Here is a 15750-nt window from a genome sequence, read left to right on the forward strand (position 1 = left end):
GGCTTGGGGGGCTGTGTGGGGGTCTGGGGCACGCGGCTGCAGTGGGGCGGGGCGCGGTGGCAGCGGACGGCGCAGCTGGGCGGAGCGAGCGCGACCCTTAAGCCGCGACCGCCCCAGCCCGAGCTCCCTGCTGCACCAGCCGCCGGCCCGGGAGGCCACGCCCACGGCGCGCCTGACCAATCCGCGGCCCGCGCCGCTGCGCTCGCCGCATCCCGCCTTCGCCAATGAGCGAGTCGCTGGCCCCTCCCCCCCGCCCACCCTCCTGTTTGTTATGGTCCGGGCCACGTGCCGCCGGCTCAGCTGGTCACGCGGCCGGGCCTCGCGCCGCCTCCAACCGCCATTCTAGCTCCGCGGCCCGGGTGGAAGGAGGCACAGGTGGGGGATGGGCGCGAAAGGGTCCGATTCCCGCCCGCGGGTGCCAGGCTCCTGCCTCCCCTCAGGGGTCCGATTCCCGCCCTGCCAGCCCGCAGGAGGGGGAGCCTGAGAGTCCCACGCAGAGGGGCCCGTGCCTGGCTGTCGGTCCCCGGCCCTGCCCACGGGGGCAATGCCTGGCGCCCAGGAGGGCCCCCCCATTCCTGCCTGTGTGGCTCGGCCTCCTGCCCTGCTCAGACTCCACCGCAGATACCAGGGCCCGGATGCACCAGGAGGCTGGTTCCCTGCCCGGTCAGACCCTGCTAGGCAGCCGGTTCTTGCCCCTGCCTCCCAGGGTCGGGCTCCCTTTCCGCCCCCGCCTGTGGGGTCCCAGGGCTGTGCCTTGTCAGACTCCGTGAGGGGGTGAATCCTGTCCCTTGGTCCCAGAGCCCCGCTCTGTCACGCCCATGAAGGGACCACGTCCCGTTCCTTTCACCCCTGCGCTTTAGGAACTTCACAGTTTTTTGACAGGGGCTGTCCTATTGCAACCCAGGTCCCTGCCAGCCCTTTCAACAGATCCCTCCTGGCTTTTGCCGCTAGGGCTTGCGGGCGCTGTGCACCCACTTACTGCCAAAACCTGGGTGCATCAAACCCCGAAGGAACAAATTTCTCTCTTTCAGCTGCACCAGACTAGGCTACATTTCTACCTCTCTTGTGTAACTGGGCACTGCCTCTTAAAACCAGCCCACAATCCAATTCTTACCTACAGGTATCTTGACATCACCTCCTCAAGGTACCAAATTCGGCCTGTCCTATGGCTTTTTATAGAAGTATTTTTTTAAGTGCCTTAATAGGGTTGTGTGAAGAAAGGCCTTGTGAGTTGTCACGTCTATTTAAATATGGCTGCACAGCTTTTACCACAAATAGTAACAGGATATTTTTGCTAGACTAGCAGGCTGTTGAGAATAGCAAGAAGAGAAGCAGGGCTGGAGAAATATAATTACACGTGCATCTTGCAGTGTATTTGGTTGTGTGGAAAAAAGATGTAATAATCTAGTATGACTGCCTAATTATAATCGTATAATTATTCGTAAAGTTGTATCCTTAAATACTTGTAAAGAACTAAATAACAGCAAACACAGATATACAGGAAATGTAGAAGAGAAATGGTTTTATGATAGATGAAGAGACAAAGATAAGCAAGAATGTTGTTGCTGAGGAAATGATTCTTGCTGTGATATTGTTAAATTTGGAATGCCAGACAAAGGATATAAGGAGTGAAGCAAGATTAGATTAATGATATGTGCTGAATTTAATACATACCTGCGGCCTGATCCTATAAGGGACTGGGGACAAGATCACAGAGAATGCACAGCAATTTGCCTGATTGAGCCATAGTCCTCCTCTCAGTTATACCAGTATAAACTGGATATTATTTCCTTAAATCAGCGCAGTTACCCAGATGTAAAAGGGAATTTGGGTCTAGCATTTTAATAATGGGAATATAGTTTTGAATTATGCCAGAATGAATGAGATGCCTGGCAGGTGATTTGAAGATTGTATGTGGAGGTAGGATCTTGAAGAGATGTAAGTGATTTCATAGCATAAATGATATTATGCACAGGAATATCTTTATTCACTTAGGTAATCTCATTGACTTACTTGGTTTAGCTACACTTACCCTTTGGATTTTGGAAGAGGAACAAAAACAATATACCTGAAGAGACATATATACAGTTTTGAACAGAGTGAAAGGAACATAGTTATGCAGCATGCTGACGCTGATATTTGTGATGTCCATGGATCGCTAGGTTGAATAAACACTGGTGAGCACACCAGGAAATTGCCTTTTTCTTCATTCCTGCTGGTGAGATGCTATTAATGTAAAAATGTGTTCCCATCTCCCTTTTCTCTTTAATATTATGAGTTCATTTATCTTCTCAGTGAGACAGCTAAGATGAAGAATATTTCATTTTGTAACTTAGTTCACCTTCAAAAAGAAAAGATAACTTCATGCTGTCAGTTCCTAGCAAGGTTCACTGTGTACCATACACAGTGTTTTATGGTGCTGTTGTGATGATGAATACAGTGTGTATTAAAAAGGGTTATGAAAAATAGTTACTGTGTTTGACTTCTGTTTTCTTTTTATTTAAATAATGCCTGTTTATGGGTGATGTAAGATATGTCCAAAATTTCACATTAGGAACTCATGACTTGCCAAATTTCACTGGAAGAAAACTATTAAAAACTACTCTTTTAGTGTAGAAAAGCTCTAAAAAGTGTCTAAAAGGTAAACAGCTAAATACTGTCGGTCCAATTTTTTCACTTGAATAAAAAGGGAAATTTTGAACTTATTTCATAAACATTACTGCACCTATGCTACTAATAACATATTAGATGATTTAAACTGAAAGTTTGTAAGACTTTCTGTTCATGCTTCACAAGTCCTGTTCCTTATTTACCTTAGTGCATTTTTTCTCAACTTTGACAGTGAAAATCCATGAAGTCTGGCCTTCAGTGCAACTGTGTTTAGGTTGCATTTTTGCCAAATTTAGTGATTTTATTGTCAGTCTTTGGACATTTGGATTGTTTTTTTGTTCCCCTTAAATTTCTAGCTTCTGGAATCATGATTATGTCAGAATCTGAGATTTAATTTAAAACTATGTAACCCTTATGGTTGCAGACAAAAACCTTTGAAAATGTGAGCCCTTATAAGCTCTAAAACCAGAAGGCAAATAAAAAAACCCTTTCTTCCCCATAGTATTTCTTTCAAGCTAGTATCACTTTTTTTTTTCTGAATGACTGGGTTTGGCAATATTGAGCTTGTCTCTATGCCTGTTGGAATTTAAAAAAAGTCATGGAAAATTTCTTTTTGGCTTTGGATTTTGTTAAGACTTTAAAAAAAAACCCAATAACATTTCAGTTTGTAAAAAGGGCATTGTTGTCTAGTGACTAGAACAAGGGACTGGAAATTGGGATTCTATTTCCAGGTTTAGTTATTGATGTGTTCTGTAACTTAACCTCTCTATCCATTTCCTGGTTTAGAAACTTGATATTTACCTTATAATGGTGTTAGTAGGCTGAATTCATTAATGTTTGCAAACTGCTTTCAGTTCTTGGATGATCCTGAGTTCTTATAGGTGCTGGGATACACATATACAGAGCTTATAATAGGATTGGGCCCAATGTCTATTGAAAGTATTAAGAAATGTAGCATAACTGCCATGCTGCAAACACCTTAGAAAAATGTGGAGTTATAATTAATGATGTGTATTCATTTTAGGAATACATGTTTACTACCTATATGTACAGTCAACAATATAAACATTGGCCACTCTGACATTGACAATTGAGAATTTATTGAATGGTGTAATCTGGACATTTACGAGAAATATTGTACGAAAGGAAAAGTGAGCTTGTTCCTGAATTTTAGCATTAAAGTAAGCTGTATTCCAGGATGCTTGTTCAATATTAAAACAGATCCTTATAGATTATGTTCTTAAGCAATGATGTGCCGAGTTGATGTGATTTTTTCCCCCCTACTCTTTGAAAGAGTTTTTTGTTATCAAAACAAAAATTAAACAAAATAGTTTTAGGGTGAAATAAAGGAACTGTCCTTTAGAAATTAAGATTTCATGAACAGCAACATGAATTAGTTACTGTTTAAAAATAAGCTTCGGAAGGTAGCCGAGTTAATCTGTACAGGAGAAACTAAAGAGACAAAAACTGGTCTGGTAGCACTTTATGTTTTGTTAGTCTATAAAGTGCTACCAGACCAGTTTTTAACATAAAAAACAAAAATAAGTGACTTTCAGAAATAGAATAAGTTGCACATTTCTCTGTAAACAGGACTTTGTTGTGTGTTAGGGCTGTCTTAATCATGAGATTAATTGGGCTGTGAAACAATAATAGAATACAATGTATTTAAATATTTTGGATGTTTTCTACATTTTCAAATATATTGATTTCACTTACAACACAGAATTCAAAGTGGATAGTGCTCATTTTATATTTATTTTGTATTACAAATATTTGCACTGTAAAAACCAAGATAAATAGTATTTTTAATTCACCTAATGCAAGTTCAGTAGTGTAATCTCTGTCATGAAAGTTGAACTTGCAAATGTAGAATTATGTACAAAAATAACTGTATTCAAAAATTAAACAACGTAAAACTTTAGAGCCTCAAGTCCACTCAGTCCTACTTCTTGTTCAGCCAGTCACTCAGACAAATAACAGCTTCCACCCTACCATTAACCTCAGCATGGACCAGTGTACACGGGAGGTCCATTTCCTGGACACCACGGTACAAATAAGTGACGGTCACATCAATACCACCCTATACCGAAAACCTACCGACCGCTATACTTACCTGCATGCCTCCAGCTTCCATCCCGGACACACCACACGATCCATTGTTTACAGCCAAACACTGAGGAACAACCAACCGCATTTGCTCCATACCCTCAGACAGAGACCTACACCTACAAGATCTTCAACAAGCATTCTGTAAACTGCGATACCCACACAAGGAAGTGAGGAGACAGATTGACAGAGCCAGACGTGTACCCAGAAGCCTCCTGCTACGGGACAAGCCCAAGAAAGAGACCAACAGAACACCACTGGCCATCACCTACAGTCCCCAGCTAAAACCCCTCCAACGCATCATTAGTGATCTACAACACATCCTGGACAATGATCCCTCGCTTTCACAGGCCTTGGGAGGTAGGCCGGTCCTTGCCCACAGACAACCCGCCAACCTGAAGCATATTCTCATCAGCAACTACACACCGCACCATAATAACTCGAACTCAGGAACCAATCCTTGCAACAAACCTCGGTGCCAACTCTGCCCACATATTTACACCAGCAACACCATCACAGGACCTAACCAGATCAGCCATACTGTCACTGGTACATTCTCCTGCACATCTACCAACGTAATATATGCCATCATGTGCCAGTAATGCCCCACTGCTATATACATCGGCCAAACTGGACAGTCCCTACGTAAAAGAATCAATGGACACAAATCTGATATTAGGAATGGCAACGTACAAAAACCTGTAGGGGAACACTTCAGTCTTCCTGGACACACAATTGCAGATCTAAAGGTAGCCATCCTGCAGCAAAAAAACTTCAGGACCAGACTTTAAAGAGAAACTGCTGAGCTACAATTCATCTTCAAGTTTGACACAACGCTGGATTAAACAAAGACTGTGAATGGCTTGCTAACTACAAAAGCAGCTTCTGCTCTCTTGGAATTCACACCTCCAGATCAGCTACTAGAAGTGGGCCTCATCCTCCTTGATTGGATCCACCTTGTCATCTCCAGCCTGATTCTGGCGTGCATATTTATACTTGCCTCTGGAAATTTCCACTACATGCAACTGACGAAGTGGGATTTTGCCCACGAAAGCTTATGCTCCTACACTTCAGTTAGTCTATAAGGTGCCACAGGACTCCTCGCCGCTTTTTCAGACAAATAAGTTTGCTTACAATTTTCAGGAGATAATGCTACCCACTTCTTGTGTACAGTGTCATCTGAAAGTGAGAATAGGCGTTCACATGACAGGTGTCAGAAGATATTTACGTTTCAGGTGCACTAAAGATTCATATGTCATTTAGTGCTTTAATCACCATTCCAGAAGGTATGTGCCCATGCCGATGACAGGTTCTGCTCAATAATGATTCAGAGCAGAGTGAACTGATGTTTTTTTCCCATCATCTGAGTCTGATGCCACCAGCAGAAGGCTGATTTTTTTTTTTTTTATGGTTTGGGTTCTGTAGTTTATGCATCGGAGAGTTAACCTTTTAAGACTTCTGAAAGCGTGCTCCATACCTTGTCCCTCTCAGATATTGGATGGCACTTCAAATTATTAAATCTTTCAAGTGCTGTAGCTGTTTTTAAAATCTTGCATTGGTACCTTTCTGTGCATTTTTGTCAAATCTGCTGTGAAAATGTTCTTAAAGTGAACACGTGGTGGGTCGTCATCTGAGGCTGCTCTGAAGTTAAAACAGGAGACATACAATTCTCACCCAAGGAGACTGGTCACAAATTAAATGAACACATTTTTTTAACAAGCATCATCAGCATGGGACCATGAACTTTGGAGTGGTGGCTGAAGCATGAAGGAGCAAATGCATGTTTAGCATATCTGACATGTAAATATCTTGCAACACTGGCTACAAAAGTGCCATGTGAACACCTCACTTTCAGGTGACATTGTAAATAAGAAGTGGACACCATTATCCTCTACAAATGTAAATAAACTTGTTTGTCTTGGGAATTAGCTGAATAGGACATAGGACTGAGTGGATTTATAGGTTCTAAAATTTAGATTGCTCTGTTTTTTGAGTGCACTTACATAACACAAAAAAATCTTTACTTTTTAAGCTATGCTTTCACCTAAAGAGATTGCATTACAGTACTTGTATGAGGTGAACTGAAAAACACTATTTATTTAGTGCAGCATTCCTGGAGAAATTTTAAACCCTGTAAATTTTTCACAGCATGCAAGTATATCCAAGTGCACATCCTTTCTGGGCATTGATTTTTTTTTTTTTTTGGTAAGCATTTTGCTCCCTCTTCTCCACTGCTATTCTCTATAAAATGAAGCCATTTCTATCCTAGAGACCTATTTTTTGGCCATTGTGTAAGATTTGTTTTAGGATAATGGTTAAACTTTCATTTGCTATGTGTATGTATTTTGAAACTCATTTTAGAATGGGTTTATTGCTGTGTAATAAACAAATTTCATTCATATTCCGTGCAATACTTTAATAATTTGACCTGTGATTTATTTGGAGATAGAGGGATCAGATGCGATCCTGGCCTTTTAAGTTGTGTTCCATATCTTTTATATCATTTATGATTTAGGAGAGGAAAATAAAAATACTTTCTAGTTCTGTAGTGCTTTCCATCCAAGGATTTCTAAATTCTGGACTGATGTTAACTAGGTATGTGAATGTGTACACAGTTAACTGATGAGCCTTAAAAGCCAGTTCTTTGTGAGCACTGGCTTCTGTGGAGCCATCTGCTTACCTGCAATGCTGCCTCTGATTCTGCAAAGTTTTGCCTGTGATACTTTAATATAGGGCTACTCAACTTGTGGCCAGTTTTTGTGGCCCACGATGCAGTTGGGATTTACACGGGGCTCAACACATAGCCCTCAGATGGGATCTTTTGAACAAGTAGTCCACTGGGAAGATGCTCTGCAATGGCAAGGCATCTCCCAGCTGGGCTGAGCATTGAAAGACGCAAGTGGATGGTCTGGCTGGAACAGACGGGTACAGAGTGTCACCAAGGAGGAGGTGCCAGGAGCATTGGGGCATTGTGGGAAGTGCTGGCTGCTTAGCCTTCTGGGCAGAGCCTGAGAGGTGCTGATTTGCTCACGCTGGCCATGTTTGAGTCTGGGGCCATGGTTTAAGGCTTAATCTTTGAATTCATGCCTGTCAGTGTGAAAGAAGCAATTTGCATATATTTATATATTTGCATGTATATGCAACCACACTTAAGTTGTGGCCGTTGGCATATGCTGTGAATATCATTGTGGCCCCTGGGTCTTCCAAAATTGAGTAGACCTGCTTTAATGGATACCTCTCTTTTTCCCAATCTCTCTTGTCAGAGTCTACTTTAGGACCATGTACAGTTCGACTAAAATATTGGGCAAGAGAGTCAGAGAGGGTGAAGGTATTGGGGGAAATGGATATTCACAGGTAGTATTGACTGACATGTTAATTACAAAAAAGGAATGTGGATTTGGTAATGAGTGAGTGTAGCTCAAAGATAATAATCTTATACTGGATTAATCAAAAATGCTAATAGAGGCATTTGACACAGGCCTTATAATGGGAAAGTATTCACTTGGAGTACTTGTTCTGTTTGTGTTACTATTGAGAAGGATTAGAGAAGATAATATTCTAGTACAGGTTGGATCTCTGGTTTAATGCCTAACTGGTCCTGAACTAGGGAGTTTGTCAGAGCAGGGGAGGTAATTCTCCCTCTCTCCCCCTGGCTCCAGCTGCCCTCCTCCCCCCTCGATGTTGATTTCCCAGACTGGCTGCTGCCATTTGCCCCACTCAGGCTCCTGGCATTGGTCAGGCTTCCGGCTCCTGGCCCTGCTTAGTCTTAATGGCCCCAGCTGGACTGTCAGCCTTGGGCTACCACAGGCCCTGGCTGGACTGCAGGCCTCAGGCTACTGCCCACCCCAGCTGGACTGTCTGCCGTGCTGCAGCCACCAGACCCGGCTGAGTTGCTGGCCCTGCTGCGGTTGCCACTGGCCCTGGCCAGACTGTCTCCAGCCCTGAGGCGGCTTCCACTGGTCCTGATATGACTGTCTTCTCTACCTGAGTTGCTGTCCCTGGCCTGACTCCTGGCCCAGACAGATGCCCCGTCGCAGCCCTCCTGTTGCCAGACTTCTGGCCGTGGGGTTTCCCTGGTCCAGGAATATCCGTGGCCCTGCTGGACCACAGATGTTGCCAGACCAGAGAGTCCCAGTTTTTAGAGGTTCAACCTGTAGTAATATTGCTAGCTAAGTATTTTAAATACAAGGTCATTTCAGTGACACATTCTGTTACATATGTCTGGGTATGTTTATAACTATCTTCTATGATTTTTCTTTTTGGAAAATGACCAATAAAATATCCTTTTCTCTGATACAAGATAACTTGATTTACATATTTATACTATTAGCTGATATTATTTGTGATTCTTCTGTTGGTTTCTTAAGTGTTAGAAGCCATTAAGATTTTTTACTTATATCTGATAGGAAACAGACTGTAAAGAACAGGCTTATTATATGTAAAGGAACTATAATTACAGTAGACATACAGGCTATGTCTACACTGGCGGGTTGTTGCGCCAGCAGTATGCAAATGAAGCTAAGCGTGGAATATCGCCGAGCCTCATTTGCATACCTTGTGAGCTGCCATTTTTGCGGAAGAGGCTCTTGCGCTAGAAGGAGCTGTCTGCACTGCCCTTCTTGCACAAGAAAAACCCTCTTACGCAATGCCACTATGCTGATTATTTTCAAGAATAGCAGCATTGCGCAAGAAGGGGCAGTATAGACAGCTCCTTCTAGCGCAAGAGCCTCTTCTGCAAATATGGTGGCTCATTAGGTATACAAATGAGGCTCGGCGATATTCCAAGCTTAGCCTCATTTGCATACTTCTGGCGCAACAACCTGCCAGTGTAGACATAGCCATAGACTATAGTATTTAGACTATTTTCTATCTTTAGTACTTTAGAAAATCGTAAGAGATAGTCTCATCAGAATCAGGCCCTGAGACTTTCTAATGCAGCTTAAGTGAAATCCATGTCATAACTAAATTTTTGTATTTAACTTTATAGGTAAACTGTATTCTGGTTTTGGATAGCAAGATTTATTGCCAATAAAAGTAAATATCATCACTGGCTTCATTTTATTCACTGTTTACAACATTAAACATTCATTATAACCTGAGGTAGAGTTGATAATTACTTGATGTCCTGTTTAACTATTTGGGAAGAACTGGGTATTCTATTCCAACTAATTAATATAACTCTTTATTCAGTTTATCTCTTTAGACCTCTCAAAAAATTTTTTAAAAATGTTCCTTCCAGTGATATGGTCCTCATCAGTGTATGCAATATTCTGTCTTTTTGGCAGGTGATGCCTGTTGGAATGAATAATTTTTGGAACTAGACCCCTCCCCTTTTTTTTCGCCAAGGGCCAGCTCTTTCTCTCTTCAGTTGTTTTCTTTCCGCTGTTGGAGTAACAGTAGTTGGTACTTACTCCCTGACACACTCTTTTGTTTCTATGATCTCAAGGAACTCTTGAAATCTAAATAGAGCAAAAGAAGCCTGAAGAGAAGAAGTCTAGGAGGAAGGGCAAAAAGTACTTCCCCTGTTTTTTTTCCTCACTTCTGCCTTCTGTTGTGGAGCCTTCAAGCAGTTGTCCAGAATTCTTCAGTCCACACCCTGCAGCTAAGTATGGCACAGCCACAGCAGGCTTAGAATAAACAAAATAGGAAAAGTTACATGACCATGGGCATGTTCCCCTTTCTAGATGCTGCTCATTTCCACCAGGGATTCGAGAGCAACGAGATGAGAACGGAGACTCTCATGAAAAGGGGAGACAAATCTTACCCTCTTAGGATTTTCTGAGGTCTCTCTTGAGGAATGGGTTCACCCTTAGCAATCTCTCTATGGAGCAGAAAATGAGGCAGTCTTGCCTATATTTTTGTAGGCTGGTATCTCTGACCAAATTTTGCCAGTGCATCCTTTCATTAGTAGAATGACTGATGGAAGATAATCATTTCCAGTTTCCTCCTGGCCTAGTAATCTCTGCTGAATGAGTAAGTTGAATGGGCTTTTCATAATGCTTAACTTCAAGGATAAGGCTCTGCAGCAGTATCTTATTCCAAAACTTGCCAGCACCTCGTCAAGCCCTCTGGACATTTTCCTGGGGGTGGTGACATTTCTTCCAAGCTTTGTATTTCATCCCTTTCATTCAAAAGCCTTTTCTGTTTAGATATGTCCTGGACTCTGTTTTGATGAAAAAGTCAGTGAAACTACCTCTCTTCCTACTCCAGCAACACAGTCAAATATATCAGACTTCCTCCTTTTGGTGAAGACCTGGCTGAGTTTCTTTGTGTGGAAATCCCCAGCCAAGCACAGTTGTAACCTAGGTAAGCAGATTTCCTTTTGTAAACCATTGTACAAATCCAACCCTTGTTTTGTCCAGCTCAAGTCCAGTAGGAGCCAATTCTGAATTTCCTTTTTTCTGTCACAGGAGGCAAATATCTTCAGGGTCCAGAACTAAGTCAGTACTTTTTGAATGTGATCATATGGTGACTGCCATTTTCCCAGTTCTACTCACTCAATTTTGACCTCTTTTCCAACTAAATATAACTTAATGCGCATAGATCCAGAAATCTATTAATATTTTGTCATCCCAAATGTAACTAAACATGCTAGCAATTGAATAACATTTTCTAATGTTCCTTATTCAGTTTAGTTAACTCTGGTGTAGTTAAAGCGTCATCTGAAATATTTAATGAAGTTAATTAGAATTTTGTTGAATTACATCTGATAGAATGCTTAGATTCTTCAGTTTTGCTCCTTCCCACTTGTACCTACTTTTGCTCCTCCTCATCAAGGTGTTGTATTGTTGTGCCCTCCACTTGCTTTCTAATTAAAAGCATAGTCAGCATTTGCTAGCTGTTTCCCATATTTAAGATGTCAGGAGTTACTTTTTAGAGTGCTCCTTCTTTTCTTGAGCACGTCTAGACTACGTTTTACTTTTGAAAGAAGATATGTAAATTTGGCAGGAATTTGCATCTCTTCAGATCGCTTTTTCAAAAGTTTTTTTTTTTCCCCGAAAAAGCAAGCGGTCTAGACACAGTTCTTTTGGGGGGAAAAAACCCTTTTTTCCCAAAAGAATCTGTGAATCTCAATCTTTTGAGGAAGAAGGTTCTTTCAAAAAAAGGTTTTCCCCCTTAAAGAACCACGTCTAGACTGCTTGCTTTTTTGGAAAAAAACTCTTTTGAAAAAGTGATCAGAAGAAGATACGCAAATTCCCACCAAATCTGCATATCTTTTTTCGAAAGTAAAAAGTAGTCTAGACGTGCCCTTCCTCTCCACCTTTGAAAGGAGGATGTGGTGGTATTGCTTAATTTCTTCCTCCCATACAGAGTGTGCTGGGGCAACGGAAGCTTCAGCCATTGTTTCAGGGAAGAGGGATCCTGGCAATCTCAGTGGGAAGGGCTAGGTAGGAATTCCCTAGCCTATGAAAGGGTTGGGTTGAACATTCATGGGATACTTAATAGGTAAAGACAATGAAGATGTTGTGTGACAGTAAATGATTGGGGTGCATGGGTGGGAGGAACCAGGTAAATGAAGTATATAGGCAGGCTGTTGTGAAAGAGAAGGGAATGGAAGGAGGGAAGTTTAGCAAAAAGATGAGGGAGAAAATAGGGTATACAAAGGAGCAACAGGGACGCTAAAAGCAAGAGAGATGAGAGTAACTCAAATTCACGTTTATCAAAGTTAACTGCAAAAATGAATTAAGAGGAGTTGTGATTTGACATTTGTAGAGTGCTTAAGTTATTGCCCATTTGCATGGTGTTATGGGTTGGTGGGGTAAGAAGATGGGTGTCATACATAAGGATCTCACCTAATTTTTCTCCTCTTGGTGGATGAGGAGGGCATTTTCTAATCCCATTGGGATTCAGGCTGGGTGACAAAGATTGCCCCTGGCACTTATGCCAACTTGATTTTTCCAGTCATTCTATTTATTTCTGAATATGACCCTTAAGCCACCTGGTTGGCTATAATATCTGCCATTCACCATTCAGTTGCCCATTTGGCCCTTCTTACATATGTCTTAGTTGTGGACATGGTCTGGGTAGCAAGGATGGATATGATTTGAGCTGGAGACTGTCAGATCATATCATCAATTGGTGGGGAAGTTAATTGTTGAGAGAATTGTTGTCCTTGCAGCCCCACCACAAAAACAAAATATCATCCTGGAATCTCAGACATCTCTCTCCTGCATGGTGACTTATTGTGCTACTATTAGATAAATAAATTGGCCCAGGATAATGTTGGTTTAAAGAGCTTATCTTCAAATGTTTTTAAATCTGTTCTTGTGTTTTATCATAAACTGATGTGGTCCAGCAGTCTTTTGGCTCATATACTGGAAATATTTTGTTTTTCTTTTTAAATGAGTCATCTCCGTGCAGTTATAAGTGCAGTGATTTTCTATTAAAGGATTCATTTTGCTGTATTAAAGTGTCATGATGCATTTAATGTAGATTTACTACTAAAGAACTGAAAGAGTCTAGGTAACAAACAAGAAGAATTGGAATTGCTCATTTATGAGCATAGATTTGAGCTAGTTGGTATTCCTGAAATGTGATGGCATGATTTATTGTGTTCCATGTTAATTTTATACCATTGTAGTGTTGGATATTAGCATATAGTTGGTTAAATGATTAACTGATAAGCCTGGGTTTATCTGTTAATCCAGATATCTGCATGTGCACCCCTCTCCTGCAGCCTCTATATTAGAGGCAGCAAAGAGGGGGAGGCAAGAGTCAGTGCTGGAGGAACAGCCTGCCTCTCCCCTCCCACTGCCTCCCACAGAGCCAGCAGTGCGGGGGGTCTGGCAGGAGCCAGTGCTCAGCAGGAGTTGGCTTAAAAAGCCAGCTCCCCATGGGCACCAGATCCTACAGAGCTGCCTGCCCACCATGCCGCTGCCTCTGATAGAGAGGCAGCGGCATGGAGAGTGAGGGGGCAGATGGAAGCTGGTATACATGAGAAGTGGTTTTCAAGCTGACTTCCTGTGCATATGGGCTCCTGCAGAGCTGCCTGCCCTTCCTCTCCCCCCTCCTGTGCTGCTGCCTTTGTATCAGAGGCAGCAGTGTGGGTGGGGGCATGCAGGAACCGATATGCTTGGGAAATTGACTTTAAAGCCGGCCCTCCATGTGTGCTGGCTCCATGGAGCTGCCGGCCCCCCCTTTGCTGGTCCTCTCAAGCACTGGCTCCATGGAGCCACCTTCCCCCCCCCCCCCCCCCCCCGTGCTGCTGCCTCTGTGTGTAACCGCGCATGGTAACCATATAAATAACACTTTCACATCCCTAGTGGGGAGTATACTCCATCACATACGAATTAATGGAAGAATCTTGAGATAGATTGTTCTACCTCTGATTTAGTACTGGTGTGACTATTATTGGAATTGTGTGTGCAGTTCTGGTGCCCACTATTCAAAAAGTATGTTGATAAATTGGAGAGAGTTCAGGGAAGAGCCAAAAGAATTAAAAAAAAAAACCCAAGTAGAAAACATGTCTTGTAGTAATAAATTCAAGGAGCTCAATCTGCTTAGCTTAACAAAGAGAAGATAATGTGATTAAAGTTTCTAAGGGTACATCTACACAGCAGGACTTAACTTGAAATAAACTATGCAAATTGAGCTATGTCAATTGCATAGTTTATTTTGAAATAGCTTATTTGAAACTGGGAGCGTGTACACAGCATTTATTTTGAAATAGCGCACTCTTCTTCCAACTTTCCTTACTCCTACAATGGGGGGTTACAGGAATCAATAAGAAGTCCTCGTGTTTGACAGTATTTTGACATTATTTCAAAATAACTGCCTGTTGTGTAGATGCAAACTAAGTTATTACGAAATTATGTTGATGTGTAGACATACCCTAAGAAATTACCTAGAGAACAAATACTTAATAATTGGCTCTTCATTCTAACCGAGAAAGCTACTACATGATTCAATGGCTAGAAGTTGATGCTAGAAAAATTCAGCCTGTATATAAGTGTAATTTTTGTGAGAGTTAGGGATGTTACAGTTAGATTAATCAACTAATCGAATAGTCAATGGAATTTCCATCAACTATTTGATAAAGGCACTTCTGCTTTGAAATGTAGCAAGAGTCTGCTGGACTGTTGCTACATTTCAAAGGCAGAAGTGGTGTGTAGCATTTCACCTTTGAAATGCTGGGCTCTTGTGAATTGCAAAGATTGAAATGCCACATGGAGCCTTAGTCCCTTGCTGGCTTCAGGCTCCATGTTGTGCTTCTGCTTTGAAATGTACCAGAGCCTCAGCAGGGACTCTGGTACATTTCAAAAGTGGAACACTGCTGCTGTGCCCTTGCCCCCTCCCACGGAGGTGGAGCTGGGGTAAAACCGGCTTTTAAGCCGGCTCTCCCCAGCACCCTTCCTCACTCTCCCCTCCCCTCCCGCTGCCTCTTTCTGTTGGAGGCAGCAACTGAGAGGGGGGGGGGGGGCGGGGGAGCAACTAGTTGACTGCTGTGTCAATTATCCGAAAATTGTTTTAGGGAAATTCAGTGACCCGCTTTTGTTACACAAAAGGTCAGACTAGATTATCATAATTTTCCTTTCTGGTCTTTGAAACTGTGAATCTATGAAAGTATAAAATCTCCCCAAAGTGTCCATTTCCAAATACATCTTTTTAACCCATATGCTCTTAAATTATAGGGCCTGTTCCTTCTTTTAAATTTCAGTGTAAGTTCAAGGCTTCATTGGAATTACTCTGAACTAACAGTGGTGAAAATGATGAGAGAATCTGGCATGGTCTCTATATGTGTGTATTGAAGCTAATTTTTTTTTAAGTTAAACTTTTTTGCTCATGTCTGTTCTTTGTTGTCATTTGAGGAGCACTGATTCATGCAATACAGAGAATCCTACTAGTATTCTGTGCACTCATTGGCAGAATAAGGAACAGACTGAAAATGTAATTTTATATTATTGTACTGTTAGTTTTCATATAATAATGAAAGTAAACACTTCAAAGGATTTCTAAAGAGGTATTTTTGACTTGCATATTTGATTACTCATGGTGTGTGACAGCTGGACAGGAAATCAGTGGTCATTTCATAGT

The 15750-nt window shown here is 42.0% G+C and overlaps 1 protein-coding gene across 15 annotated transcripts in view; it reads left to right on the plus strand.

The window, feature by feature from the left end:
• LOC112545341 (uncharacterized) overlaps positions 1-15750 on the plus strand; it is a 233204-nt gene that overhangs the window by 6054 nt on the left and 211400 nt on the right. For 2 of the 15 annotated variants that reach the window (XR_016349535.1, XR_016349532.1), the window contains exon 2: positions 10927-11022. The exons of 2 other annotated variants lie outside the window; for them this stretch is intronic. The gene's annotated coding sequence lies outside the window, so the exon portion shown is untranslated. 11 more of the 15 variants (XR_016349521.1, XR_016349523.1, XR_016349530.1 and 8 more) reach the window with 10 other exon arrangements.

Source organism: Pelodiscus sinensis, chromosome 1 (assembly GCF_052426305.1).
Source record: "Pelodiscus sinensis isolate ZL-2025 chromosome 1, ASM5242630v1, whole genome shotgun sequence".
Lineage (NCBI taxonomy): Eukaryota > Metazoa > Chordata > Testudines > Trionychidae > Pelodiscus > Pelodiscus sinensis.